Source organism: Patiria miniata, unplaced genomic scaffold (assembly GCF_015706575.1).
Source record: "Patiria miniata isolate m_02_andy unplaced genomic scaffold, ASM1570657v1 HiC_scaffold_19, whole genome shotgun sequence".
In the NCBI taxonomy this organism is placed as follows: Eukaryota; Metazoa; Echinodermata; class Asteroidea; order Valvatida; family Asterinidae; genus Patiria; species Patiria miniata.
In genome coordinates this window covers 5,603,382-5,617,364 of record NW_024037057.1, presented here as the reverse complement: position 1 = coordinate 5,617,364, position 13,983 = coordinate 5,603,382, and the positions used below count along the sequence as shown (strand labels likewise).

The window sequence follows — 13,983 nt, the reverse complement described above, 5'->3', positions numbered from 1 at the left end:
TTCTTGTTGGTAATCGTAGTAGACGGTGACTGCAGTTTCGTTTGTTTTGTTTTTTCCAAGTAAAGAAAGGTTTCACCAGTTGTGGCATTTGAGCTTATCTCGGCGTTTCAAGCCTGATAAAGTTTTCTTGCAAACAGGTGCTGCTTGTTCATATCCCTTTTCCATATTCATTCCTGGGGTGAGAAGCGATTGACCTTGTAAGTTGCATCTTTTGTCAAGAAAGTCTCGTCATCGATTGCATTCAGTCAATTAATCACATTCACCAATTCCCCACAAAAACATCAAAACAAATGTAGACCTGTCCGTCGAATAAGTATTCACAGTATCAACATGATCAAGCCCTTTTTAAATTAATAATATCGCCATGATCGCAATAGATCAAAATCTGAGTGGTCTGATTGAATTAAATGGTCGCATCTAGAGGCATGTTCATTGTTCAGAAGACAGGAATGTAAATTTCAGGTTTTTTTCCCGTATAATAAGTTGTTGATTTCCTTCCTGTCGATTTGTAAAAGCCGTTCAAGAAAGTGTCTTAAAGTTTGTTTCAGATTTTAAATCCTTCATATTTTGTAACGATGCCTATCTAGCGGAGTTGTTGTGGGTTTAATGAAAATTCAAATATTGTTTTAACTGTGAGCCGAATTGTCATACTGTTTTTATCCCCTTGGGAACTACCTTACTTGTCATACTAAGCTGATTAACGTTTGATAAAATAGCGTGTGTTCCTCAGTTTCTTAAGTCTTTAACTCCCTTTCAAATATTGTTTTAACTGTGAGCCGAATTGTCATACTGTTTTTATCCCCTTGGGAACTACCTTACTTGTCATACTAAGCTGATTAACGTTTGATAAAATAGCGTGTGTTCCTCAGTTTCTTAAGTCTTTAACTCCCTTCCAATGGCATTTTTAGCTTCCACCATTTCTGTCTTATACCAGCAAGTTAAAGAGTCACTGTAGCTGTACTAAATTGATCAAGTAATTTGATAACCAAGAAGGTTCCCAGAAAATGCGAATTATTCAAAAAACGATCGTCGTTTTATCTTTAAAAAATATGTCCCCGAACCCGAAGAAAACATTACAAAATTCCGAGTGCTATAGGTACCGGACTTGTGTCATACATACCCCCCCCCAACTCCCGTCACCCCTTACCCTCACCTAACCCTCCGGATTCAATTAAGACTTTCTCCTGTGTGGGCCAAGGCGGGTGGGGGGGGGGGTTCCTCCATGTTCCTCGACTTGTATTTGATTTTTTCTTGGCGAGGTCAGGCGGCCTTTCTTGTCGATCGATGCGCCGCGGTGCCCACCCGGCGCCGGCCATGGGGACCCCCCGAAGACACTCAGCGGATAACCATCTTCCTCTACGTCTCTCTCTCTCTCTCTGGCCGTCTCACCCTACACCCCCCCCCCCCCCCCCTTCTCTGCCGTCGTCTTCCTCCACATCAAAAGATCTTAAGGCATTTTGCACAAAGACAAGACGATTTTTTAATTAACTGAATTCCTATTTTTCCCCCATAGCCACACTTTGCCCTTATACAGCGAAGGAATGTCGAACTTCCAGACAGCGCCTTGCTGCAACGAATATTCCATTCCAATTTTTTAAAATGTGCAAAACACATCTTCATCAGTATGGCTCCTGGACCTTTTGTCTCGCAGTGAGTAAAACGATGTACATAACACATTGACTGTTAATGTCACTTGTTAGCACACCAAGAATTTATCAGTGACTCAGATTAAATGTTTCAAAACGTTGTAGGCAATTTCCATCAAGGATTTGGATTTCTTTTCATTTTGGCTGGAGTTAAGTTTATTTTAAATTTCGCTGCAACTTAATTCAGACAAATTAAAAATGGATGCCAAATTCAACTTGCCACTCGTTCCCCAGGATTAGCGGGAGCATTGGCGAATGAAATCCAAACTTGAAAAAAAAAACGTCTTGAAAAAATAAATCGTTTTCTAAAAACATGGAAATTAAAAACACACATCACTTTTACTGAGCCATTGTCTGTGCAGACGAACCCCGACGCTGCTGTGTGCTCTCTGCGGTGTTGCTAGGGGGGAAAATACGTCTGGGATTTGTTTAACCACGTACTCCCCGGGTGAATTCAGCGTGCTCAGTTTCCCACCGTGCTGAAATTACTCAATTTTATTCTCATTTGGGCACGCACTCTCCTATTTTTGGCCATGTTGTTAAAGGCACTAGGAACATCCGTTATACCCGAAAACGAACCTTTCAATTTCATGAGAATAAAAACTTTGCTCTAAGTTAAGAAAGGAGTGTGAAAAAGTTCCGCCTGAAATAGTGTCATGTGGAAGAAAACAATCATTGATTAAAGGCGGTTAAAAAAAAGTGGGTCCGCCGGCACACTTTAAAAAAGACGATATTCACTGTATTCTGAAGATTACCCATGGCATTTGACCTCGGAGTCTTGCGCAATAACAAACGCCCGAGCGAGAATCATCATCCAGACTGCTGATTTAGTAGAAGATGTAAAGGAGAGATCACGAAAAGGTTGTTGCTTCAAACAAAAATAACGGAACAAAATGTGCAAAAGACACGTGATTCATAATTGTATGCCGCTAGTTTCAAAGGCATGTAGGATAATTTGCATTTTTCCGAAAAGTGACCTATCGAATTATTTTTTTTTTAAAGGCTTACTTGGAATAGCACTTAAGATCGTACTGTTACTAAACTCCCCGTGAAATTATTCCGTCTGGCTTGCTGTCATTTAGAAAAAGATCAGGAAGTGTAGGTGATTTCCAACGATCAGTCAGTTGGAAGATTTTTTTGGAATGCGTGCTATGGACGAAGTCCTGTTTCGTGATTAAAAGGTTGTGCATGGTTTTTCACTGTTTCTTCGAAAATGGTACTACCCACCGAGCTGAAACTTCAAAATGAAGGTTTTGAACATTCTTGCTTGGATTTGGAGTGGGGCAGTTACTGGAAACGAGCAACGTGCATACAAATTAAAATGATCCCAACTTCCGATAGATACACCTTAAAGAACCTCACCGCGCGCGTGCGCGTTCCTCACAGAGGACACTCCCGTCCCGTGGACAGTTTCGTCACGCACGCCAAGGCCTGCAAAACCAGGTCACGACTTTCAGGAGGTTGACATTCTTTTTTCCAGCCGCAGGGAGGAGGGGAGAGAAGAAGTAGAAGAAAAAAAACCTCGAAATTCCATGCAACCTCCCTGTGGAACCATGTTTTGCAATTTCACACAATTAGAATTCGGGAAGCAGTCTGTTCTCCTTGGCCGTTCCCTAGGGACGACTCCATAGCTTATACTTTTTTTACGATGCGCTTGACGAATGGGAGCTGACAGTTTATAACATGCATAAACAGACTGGTTATTAGACTATAGTCTCACTGTTTGTTCCTTCTCTTTTCAACTTATTTTGTTTCCGGTTGAGTCTTGTCTCGTTTCAAGGCCAAACCGCGACCATGTTTGCAAAATGTATTTGTCTTAGAATTTGGAACAGAGTGTATTTTGGAATTTCTTTAATTCCTTTTTGTGTGATCCATGTTAATTCATTTAGATACCAATTCAATTCACTTTATTTTCCACATAAATAAAAAGACAATCAGAGTTAAATATATACAAAATATGTGGATGGGGATCCCTAAAAAGCAATGTTTGTCGAGTAGAGATCCCCAGTTACAATCATACAAAAATATACAAGTTACACACACAAACAACACATAGGACATAACACCCGACATGAATATGGGAATAACATGCAACCCCGTGAAAAAAAGAGAAACAATTAAGTACTTAATTATTTTTCCAATAATTAATTTTTGTATTTGTGCTCAAAGAGCGAGAGACTGGAGATATTTTTTAGGGAAAAAATACCATATTAATATGAAAAGCGTATCGTTGAATGTTATTCTCTGAAGGGGGTGTTCTTATTGAGTAAATCCATTGATAAACGCCAAATTTAAGGTTTTAGAAGAGCGGGACTTGTGCAAGAAATGAACTAACGGTAAAAAAAGTTGAAATCATGACTAATTGATTGTTTATTTGAAACAATAAAATGGTAATTTTAAACTGCAATTTCGTTCGCCAGATTGGTGAGTATGTGTCAAGATATTCGTAAGTTAGGAGCACGTCAAATTTGTATCCACTGTTTGAAATTGGATTTTGATGGCTACCGTTTTTTGATTTATTTAATTTGTTTTGTATTCAAATAAACCATTCGCTCTGCTGTTAATTTATTGGCATGTTGCTTAAAGGATGAATGATTGATCAAGTTTAAATTAAAACGCCATTTTGCGTTATTTTGCGTGCCACTTGCACGATCGCATCAAGTTATACTGACGACTTTTAGTTGGGCCAAGATTCGTGATCGGGCGCGTGCCAACACTAGGGAGGAACTGGTTTCAACTTCGAGTGCAATTGGCAATTTAAAGAATTCAGTTTTCCCGAATGCCTGTCAGGTTTGGGTTGAAACGGAACACCTTGATCTGTCTAGAATTTCTTTTTTTTCTTTGACAAATCTTGTCACCGGCTATTACCGAGTTTCGAAATGCCCACGCCGGAGCTGACATAAATTCGATAATTTCGCGTCCGCCACTTGCTCTGTCCCTTGTACGCGATCGGGACTAATTAGTCTTCCCGGCCGTCAACTTGTTTGGAAATCCCAGTTACTTTAATCCCTCTTAAGCCGGCTAATCCTAATCCCAAATCCGTACAACGGCAACACAACAGATTCGTCAAGCCTCACATTTTTGGCAAAAGGTAAAAATACAAATCCCTCCTCCGTTTTGCCCCAATTACATCCGTCCCACATTCTTGAAAGATGAGTGGTACACGCGGCGAAGCATCTCGTCAGAGTCTTAAGTCTTCCCTATGATAACAATTAAGAAAAGGAGCTCTGAATCCCTTGTCGCCCCACCTCTTGTGGCCGTCATTAGGACCCTCAGACAGGCTGAGCCGTCCCTCCTTAAGAGCCCTTCAGGCCCCTCTGAAGAGACGACGGGCGCAGTTCTATTCACCCCAGCGACTTCCTTCCCATTGTCCGTTGCCTTTCATCTTCGCCATCATTAGTCATCTTTTTTAACAACTTGTCCCATTCTCCTTTGATGCTCGCCGCGACAGCCATGGAAAACATCCTCAAGAATTGGGGAGGTCTCTTCGGCGGCCTGAAAAGCAACCAAAGAAACAGACACTAATTGCCTTCCGCCCCCTTCGTTACACATAACAGGTAGGCGGGAGAAAGAGTATTGAACTGTGAGTTCCGTGTCTCAGCTAACACGTTGCATAATAACAGACTTACCCCCCCCCCCCCCCCCACACAAACAGGGTAAAACCTTCAGACAGTTTGTGAGAGAGTGAAAAAAAATCATCGGGCGTAAATACCTAAGTGGGCATTCTTGGTCCGTGAATATAGATGTTTAAAGAGACATTATTCTGGCAAGATTTTGTTTTTCACTTGCGGTCCACTCCACAAGAATGCCCTCAAAAGGTAAACAGGTTGAACAAAGCAGTGGCGCAAGGGATGGACATCAAAGAGAGTACGGGTAAGGCCGACAGGATGGATTAGTCAGCCAGCATGCAATGACCCCATGGTCATTCACGACACCCCTCAGCCATCCCCCCTCCGCCGCCGCCTCAGCCCCTCATGCACCTCCTTTTCTGGACCTTCGTGACCAAGTAACAGGTGTCACGATCTTGTCAGCTGTCAACAAACTGCCGTAGCGCAGGTACACTCCTTCCACTTGCCAAAATCAAAGTGCAATCCCGTCACAAGAAGCAACCCACGGTTTTTGGAAAAATACCTTGATCACTTTCTCTTCGAAAATGAAGCTAGATTATGGCACGTGTTCTGTGGTGTCATATGAAATTTGGACTCCTATGAAATCTGCTCTCATTTACACATCAGACGTGACCTGTAACTGTCATATCGTCACCTATAAGTATGCGCAATACCGATAAGTTTAAACTCGAACTCCCAAGTCTTCGTTTAAAAACCGAAAATAATCCTACCATACGTCGAGTTAATACATTTAAAGCCTTCTTTATATGTACCCTACTTTTGTCCGAAACTCTCGGAAATAAGACGTCGAAATGCTCGTGTTGCAGACAAGGTCGTCAATCGCTTCTAAAAAGTTGAAAAGTTGAGCGGGGGGGGGGGGGGGGGGGGACATACCTTGATCAGAAAAAAAAAGGCGAGCGCGAATTGCGAAGCCCTAATGGCGTGGGGCTCGAAGCGGGCCCCGAAAATTTGCTAGAATGATGCTCTGCGGATGTGGTACGATTTTAGGCAATTTCTGACCACTTTAACCATTTTTTTTCAGTTAAAGTGGTAAAGTTTGAACATCATTTTAGAGAGTTTGGAATCATTGAATCAGCTATAGAATCATATGTAGGCTACAAGTTTTAACCGGGGACGAAAACAGTTGGGAGGGGGGACGATATAAACCCCCCCCCCCCACTTTAAAAAGTGTGGGGAGAGGGGGGGGGGGCTTGTCCTCCCTTCGTCCCCCACCGATTGAAGCCCATTGCTTCAGAGTACAATATACAACAAAACAGTGATGTCTTGACGAATTCAAACTAACTTAGCAGTAACCAAAATAAACGTGTTTGGGGCATCACATGCTAGTATCTGTACTCTCTTTTCTTCTTTTTTTTTTTGGGGGGGGGGCTTTTATTTTGGTTTTAATTACATCCCAGACAAATTACTGAAGGCTCGTTGTTGTCTGACTCTGCAAGCTGAAATGCACACCTGACATGCACACCTGACGCGACCTGGCCTTCATTGTTTTGACTGCCGGCATGGTCTTCGTCCAAACGAGGCTTTGTGTTATTACAGGTGACTGGTGACGTCACGCCGAAGACAGTGACCTCATTTGACCCCTGTTTGACCCGCTTTGACCCCGGGGTGGAGAGACTTTTTTTTGGTCTTAACCAGGTTTCCTCCTCCCTAATTTCCCCTTTGTACTCAGAAATAACTCCGGCTTCCGGCCTGGAAATGAGTCTAGAATGCCGATGACAAATTATTGTTGTAGACCTTAGTATTGAGACCTTTTGAAAAGCGAAAGTAACTTCAAGGTTCTGTTGTGTCCATGCGGTGCGTGGGATAGGAGTGCGTACCTTTACAATAAAACATTACTTGAGCTCGAAATGATCCCGGAAGCTGAGACCCAACTGTAGACCCACTGTAGTCTATAAGTCATGTACATGTACATTGTGTACATGATGGAAGAGTCTGTTCTTATAATGGACATTTATTCACGTGGTCATGACTGTCAATTGAAAAAGATTCCCATTTGTTGAACGTCAGTTGGTGCATGGAGCGTTTTACAGCATGTGGAACACCCAATTTGTGTGCAGTACAGTGCCAGCCCCAAATCTCAATGCGAAACGAGGCCCTCGAAAGTACATGTAGTAGTGTTTTCAGTACAAATATCTGGTTTTTGTCTTCAGTGACCCAATTTTCCACGACTGCAATAAATTGGTAGCTGGTCAGTGGTCAGACCTCTGAACTTGTCGCAATTCAGGGCCATGAACCCGAGGCACGTGTTGCAAGGGCCTACGGGACAACGGTGATTGATTGCCATAAAAGGCATGTGCTGGCGTTAACCAACCAACGGAGAGACATGATGATTGGCCGCAGCTATACAATCACAATCTTGCCCTGGTAAACACCTTGCACACTGCAAAACGCCAGTGAAAGGAATAACACAGTAACATCATTCTCTGTCTTTGACGAAATTTTTTTCCACAATTTCCATCTTCAAGTCACAGGCGCTAATCTGTAAAAATACATTCCATTCTAAAATTCTTACAATATCTCAAAGGTCATCCAGCATACACCTCACCATTTAATTGCTATTAACAATTGATTTGTCATCTTTCGCTCTTTCTTTTCTCGATTTTGAGGGGAATGTGAGTATTTTGGATGTTATTGTCCACATAAGATGATCAGCCCTACAAAAGGTCAAACTTGAATCCTGATTACCGTCTACTTTGGGGGGGGGGGGGTGAACCCTCTATGAGTCAACTCCCACAAATGTCGTGTGTGCTCAATTTCATATACCAATTTCTCAAAATAGTTTAGCTGAAAGTTCTGCGCAGAGGTGGAAGTGAACCCTTCATGTTTTTATACAAACATCGTGATGAACTGCAAAGGTAATTTCGGCACGGGCGGATCTAATTTTCAGGAAACGGGGGTTTGATAGGAAGGGTGGTTGAGTGAGGGCACGTTCTGTTTGGGTGGTTTTCCTGGCGAATGTTCCCGGAAAGTGTTAAAATCTACGATGCTATCTCATGTGTTCAAGGGAAATTTGAGAAAAAAATTAGAAGCTTTAGAATTCCATTTCTTACATTTTGCCCCATTTTACTAGTATCATAACATATGTCTGACAGGGGAGGGGGTGCAACCCCCCCCCTCCACCCCCCCATATCCGCTACTGTTTTGACAATTTGAGTCGGTTGTTGTAACTAGCATCCCAGCCTATCCGTCACTTGTATACAAATCGCGTTAATGTGTAGCGACGACCTGTCTTACGCTACAGATTTGAATGCCGATACAAATTTTACCAAAAAAAAAAAATACCTCCACTCCGCACTTTCTGTTTTACATATTTTATGCCAGATTTATTCAGCTCCTTTGAAAAAAAAATAAAGTCGACCTTGACTCTGATAATTTCTCAATTCCTATCAGATAGTGAACCCCGATCATCTAACTAGACCCCATGCACTTTGTACACAAGTGTTATTTTCCGGATCCAATCGGTGCCATCCGGTTCATTCCGGTCCCATCCGGTTTAACCTGGAAAGACATGGTCCCCCACCTCGGTGCTTAGTCGGTGCCAAGATCGGCAAGATTTAGGGAACCCCTGGGCGTCTGGCCGGCGTCGTTTTGAGAAAAAGAGGAAGTTGGGGGAATTTGGAGATAGGCCTTGGCGATTCCGCCATGATGACGCGAGGTAGTTCATCGGGGTTCGAAATTTCAGGTTACCATAGCTAAAATAAAATGACTAAACCAGAAGTAGTTTTACCACAAGTGCCATAATACTCAAAATACATGTTTGGATTTATACGAGGAGGGTGTTTTATTTCAAAAGATAAAAACCAAGTAATGTACAAGAAGTTAGAACCGTGTCAATCATTGCTTTAATTACTGATTGGTATTAAAATGAATAACAAAAATTTCTTATCCAGTCCTTTCTTATCCAGTCATAAACAGAACATTCTGCTTGATGAAATCATGGAAGTTTAAGATAAAATGGAATTTCAAAATACCTTTTTTTCTATTTTACTCAAAGATTTAATCAGCAAATAAATAATTATGTACAGTTAATAATGTGCTCTACTACTAATTTTGCACACACAAAATATATATATAATCCGTTTGACGAATCTCAAGTTCCTGCTCAAACAGAATGAAATAAGGTTGGAGTACTGACCACATTTAAAACGGCTCACAGTCTGTTGACCTATATTCCTATTATGTTTATCCACCCCGAAAAGAATATCCTCCACGGATAGAGTGATTGATTTCTATATTTCAAAGCAGCAATCTTTCGATTTCGTTCCCAAGGGGCTTAACCGTTTTACATGACCAGAAAAAGTGCTCAATGTAATCTATATTGTATCATGGCAAAGTGGACAATCTGAATCACTTTTTTCCTTCCTGTAAAGCCAGACTTGCGTGGGGAAACAATTACGTATGATTTTCCAGTTACTTGGAAAGGACTTACTATCTGAACAACAATAATTGAGCCTTTTCCATCTTACATCCAAGACAAAGTTATACATGGGGTATATGTTTTTCCAGAAAGTCTCTGCTGGGGTAGGTGAATTTTGTATCAGTAAATTTCTCCCTGATGCACTTCATATTCATCATAATCAGCTCACTTCGAACATCAACATTAATGTTACCGATCTCCTCACTGTCATAATATAGACCTACCTAAGAGGTAGTTGGCCTATTTCCCCGGGCCAATATAAATTCCAGACTATACACTCGGTAGGCTATATAGTAATGCATCAACGTTATATTACTGTGCGGTTTGCAATCATTGACATTCGTCAAGAAATAAGCGGGGGTTTCGGGCTATAGAGCGGTATCTCCCATCTAGGAATCCTCTGTGGGTGAGAGAGATAAGACACTAGTCTCCAGTGTCGCCCCGGCTGAAAGAGCGATGAGTCAGACCTGTTTCGTCTCCAAGCAAGACGGCTGGTGACGAGACTAGGTTGATGATGATGACGCCCCTGTACTTTTCGCAATTGAGGTGTGAAATGCTCTGATTAAGTTGTAGTTGGAGCGTTGAGTTATGAGATTTTCAAGCGATTCAATATTTGGGCTACCCCAGTTTCAGAAACACAAGTTCGCAATACAAAATCAGACTTAACCATCTCAAATTTTAGAAGGGGTTTTCTTTGTGGAGTGCGGTGGCCTCGTGGTCTGGAGCCTTGAACTCGTGGTTTGCGGGTAATTCTGCAAGTTGTGGGTTCGAGTCCAGCCTGGGGTTGCGGCGCTAGTGCCCTTGGGTAAGGCACTTTGTCACTCATTGCTTTATACCTGCCTACTATTGGGTACCTGCAGAGATGGTTATGAAATTGATCTTTCTTTTAAGCTTCTGCGCCGAAATGGCTGCATGTATACTCCCCAGGGAGCCGAGATGATATTTGGAATGTTTCATTGGCCCAGTGAGCAGAGGTAATAATGATGTAGGGATTGGTGCATTGGTCCAATGGGTTTGTCGCTGTGGTCCAATGGTCACAGTGTTCCACTCGTTTGCGTTGTATATGGTTTCGAACCCGGACGGGAAACATGGCGTTTGTGTTCTTGGGCAAGATACTTTACTACAATTGCCTTTCTCCATGTTAATGAGTACATGTTAACTTAGGTATAAAGACCAAATTGCGCTGATCTCGAGCTGCTGCACAAAAAATTGGTCTCATTCCAGATGAACAGTGATAATAATTGTGATGCGCATTATTTTGATCTTATTTGATTTGCGCAATTTAAATGTGTAAATTGGTATTTATTATTATTATGTAGCGTCTTGAGCACCAATACGGGGTGGTCTTTTTAAATACACATGTAGACATTGTTGATATTTATTATTTTTGTAGGTCTTTTATCCAACGAAGAGGTTTTTTTTCAATGACGCGGTTTACTACAATTTCGGTTGAACTTTTTTTTGAGGATATCCCGTTCTTATTTTCTGGTTCTCTCGGGTACGTTAAAACTTCCTGAAGACAAACCGCCAGCAATCGGGGCTCTTGCTGTCTCAAATTGCCTTGACTTTGACTGAGTTATTGAGGAGCCAATTCCCGCGATACCTCGCGTCAATCGGCGAGAGTTTAAGTTCCAGACAAGGCTAAGCATGCTTTGCCCGGTGAGCACATGCTTTTGATGGTAAGCCCGTGTACGTACAGACGATTCCTGGCGCATGATCAATTTTAAACTCGCAGAGGGGCCTTGTTAATGGCGAATGCCTTCTTAAAGGTTTAAAGGGAATGTACATCATTGGGTTTTGCTGTAATTTTCAGAAATGGAGTATTTGAGGGGTAAGTATAATATATCAAATATTGTTACACTGACATGTTTGAAGTTTGATGTTCGAAAATGCTGGAAGAACCAAGAAAAACAAAATTGTTCAAGTAGTCTGGTTCCCTGACTCCACTAAAGATGAAATGGATCAATTTATAGTTGCCAGAAAATTGTAAGGTAAGGGAACCAGTCTAGCTGGCCTGCACCCGTTCATGAACATGTAACCAATACCAAACAAAATTTGGACTGAAAAAATGGTAATTTGGAGCAGTGGTTGAAATATAGTTAGGTTTTTCCAACGGTGGTCGGCCGATCACCGTTGGAAATGTATACAAAAATACCATTTTCTTGAAAATGACTTCACACCAGGTGCCATAATTTTACAGGATGCTTTAGACTCTCATTTACCAACATCCTGGAAAGGTATTTCTTAAAAACTTGGTAGTTTTATTTTTCGATGTTTGCAAATGCTGTATATTCCCTTTAAAGAAGTGTATTTTTCAATGAAGTTAAGGAAAATCAAGGAGCGCGGTTTTTTTGGTGTAATCTGTTTCGAAATCGCGCAAGGTAACTGCCGTTGCCAATTTAGTAGTGGGGTTTACCCCTTTTCCCTGAGAAGCTGCATCAGTCGCAACGAATATAGGACCGCAGGACCGTGGGTGTCCTTGGATCGTCTTAGCAGGCAACGGTCCTCCTTTACAGCGGCACACTGATTTCCTAGGAGGGGAGGTAATTGGCCATTTATTGGTCCAATATGTCCACGATCATTCGGTACCACCTTGGGTCTGCCGTGGCCAGACTATTATGATGTGCTCGGATTGGCGAAGCGTGGGCTCACGTCTGGTTTACTTCAGACTCGAAAAATGTCAGCGACTCATTACTGGGCGGCTGTATTGTAGGTCCGAGTATGTCATGCAGATTAGATTGTGGTTACGAGTTTGTTTTCGGCTGGTCCCAGAGGGCCAGCCTGAAGCGCCCTCTTTGTGTCCCACTGTCTGATCGAATGACTGACTGTCACTTGTGAGTCGGGTGGTGCTGTCATATAGGATTACTCCGTAACGCCAGTGAGTGGGCTAAGTATTGTATCGTGGTAGTAAATGAATGAACAAAAATAACGAAAAGAAGGCCGGCCGATAGGCGTTACAAAACTCAACAACTTTAACTTGCTAGTGTGGCCCTTTATATAGGGGCAAGCTAGATCATGTGCGCAAGGATATTACATAAAGTAGTCCCACAATTTACATATAAATAATCATGTTACACTAAATCATGCCCAATGTGTAGACCCAATGCCGAAAAGGCTTTCATCGTACGTATACCAGTCTCTTGACTCTGCTCTGATGAATAATTTAAAATTTCTGATTACACATACCCTAATGTTTTAAGCCACATTTAAAAAAAAAATAGTTGAACGTGAGGCTTGGAACGCAGAAATAGTCTGACACCATCTCATTCAACAGTTTACAATTTATAAAATACATTAAGGGAACACGACCAAAAATGTCTTCCTCGTGAGTAATGTCGCTGATAAATTAGACAGGTTAGACTATCTCAGTGACTTACCAATATGCATATACATCTTGGGGCAGCTTTGCAAGGCGCGTGTGATGTAGAAACTACACTAAACGTGCATTAGTCTGGTGCCGCTTGTTTCATGCACTTCCATGGTACATGCACATGTGAAAGCTAGTGCCAACGGAGAAAGTACATTGTTCCTTTCCATCATGCTAGTACCGCCATACCGGAAGTCTACGAAATATGTTTAGCTTTTCCGAATTAATTGAATAGAAATGAAGTTTCTGAAGTACATGACCAGAAATTAGAATTGTGTTTGGTCTGTCGCAAGCTGTAATTAGTACATCAGATTGGTGATAAGATAGTTCAGTTTGATGATAAAAGCATAAAATTTGGCACACAGTCAGAGTTTGTCATGGGAGAGATATTTGGCTATATATAGGGCCGTCGCAGATTTGTCATTTGAAAAATTACCATCAAATTTCAAGCAATTTTCAAAATTTTCAAAATGGCGGCCATTGCATGTTATTCTATGATATTTTTTTCAAGGGACAAATCTGCGATGGCCCTATAGCCAGATACTTTTTCCCATGACATACTCTGACTGTGTGCCAAATGTCATGTTTTTATTATCAAATGAACAATTCCATCATATTGTGCACCAATCTGCCTGACTATAATATACTTGTTTTATCTTGTTTGTCTGTAGGCGAATATGCTATAATCTGTCACCGAGGTCACACCATTGTTTTTCAAACATCATCTTTAAGAAATACTCGAAGCTGTTGAAATATTTTGCGATCTTGATTCGATAACGGGTTCCAACGACGTGTGAGTGATGAGGCATTGCATTAAATGCCACAGCCAAGGCTGGTATGGCGAATATGATTGATACCAACTCGACCTACGTGTTTTTATTCAACTCAGTTGTGTAATATTTTTAATCTTAAAGCGGCTTTTCA

General features: G+C 41.6%; 1 protein-coding gene across 2 annotated transcripts in view; it reads left to right on the top strand.

Moving 5' to 3' along the window:
• LOC119725501 (secreted frizzled-related protein 5-like) overlaps positions 1–13,983 on the top strand; it is a 28,771-nt gene that overhangs the window by 1,599 nt on the left and 13,189 nt on the right. The window lies entirely within an intron of this gene.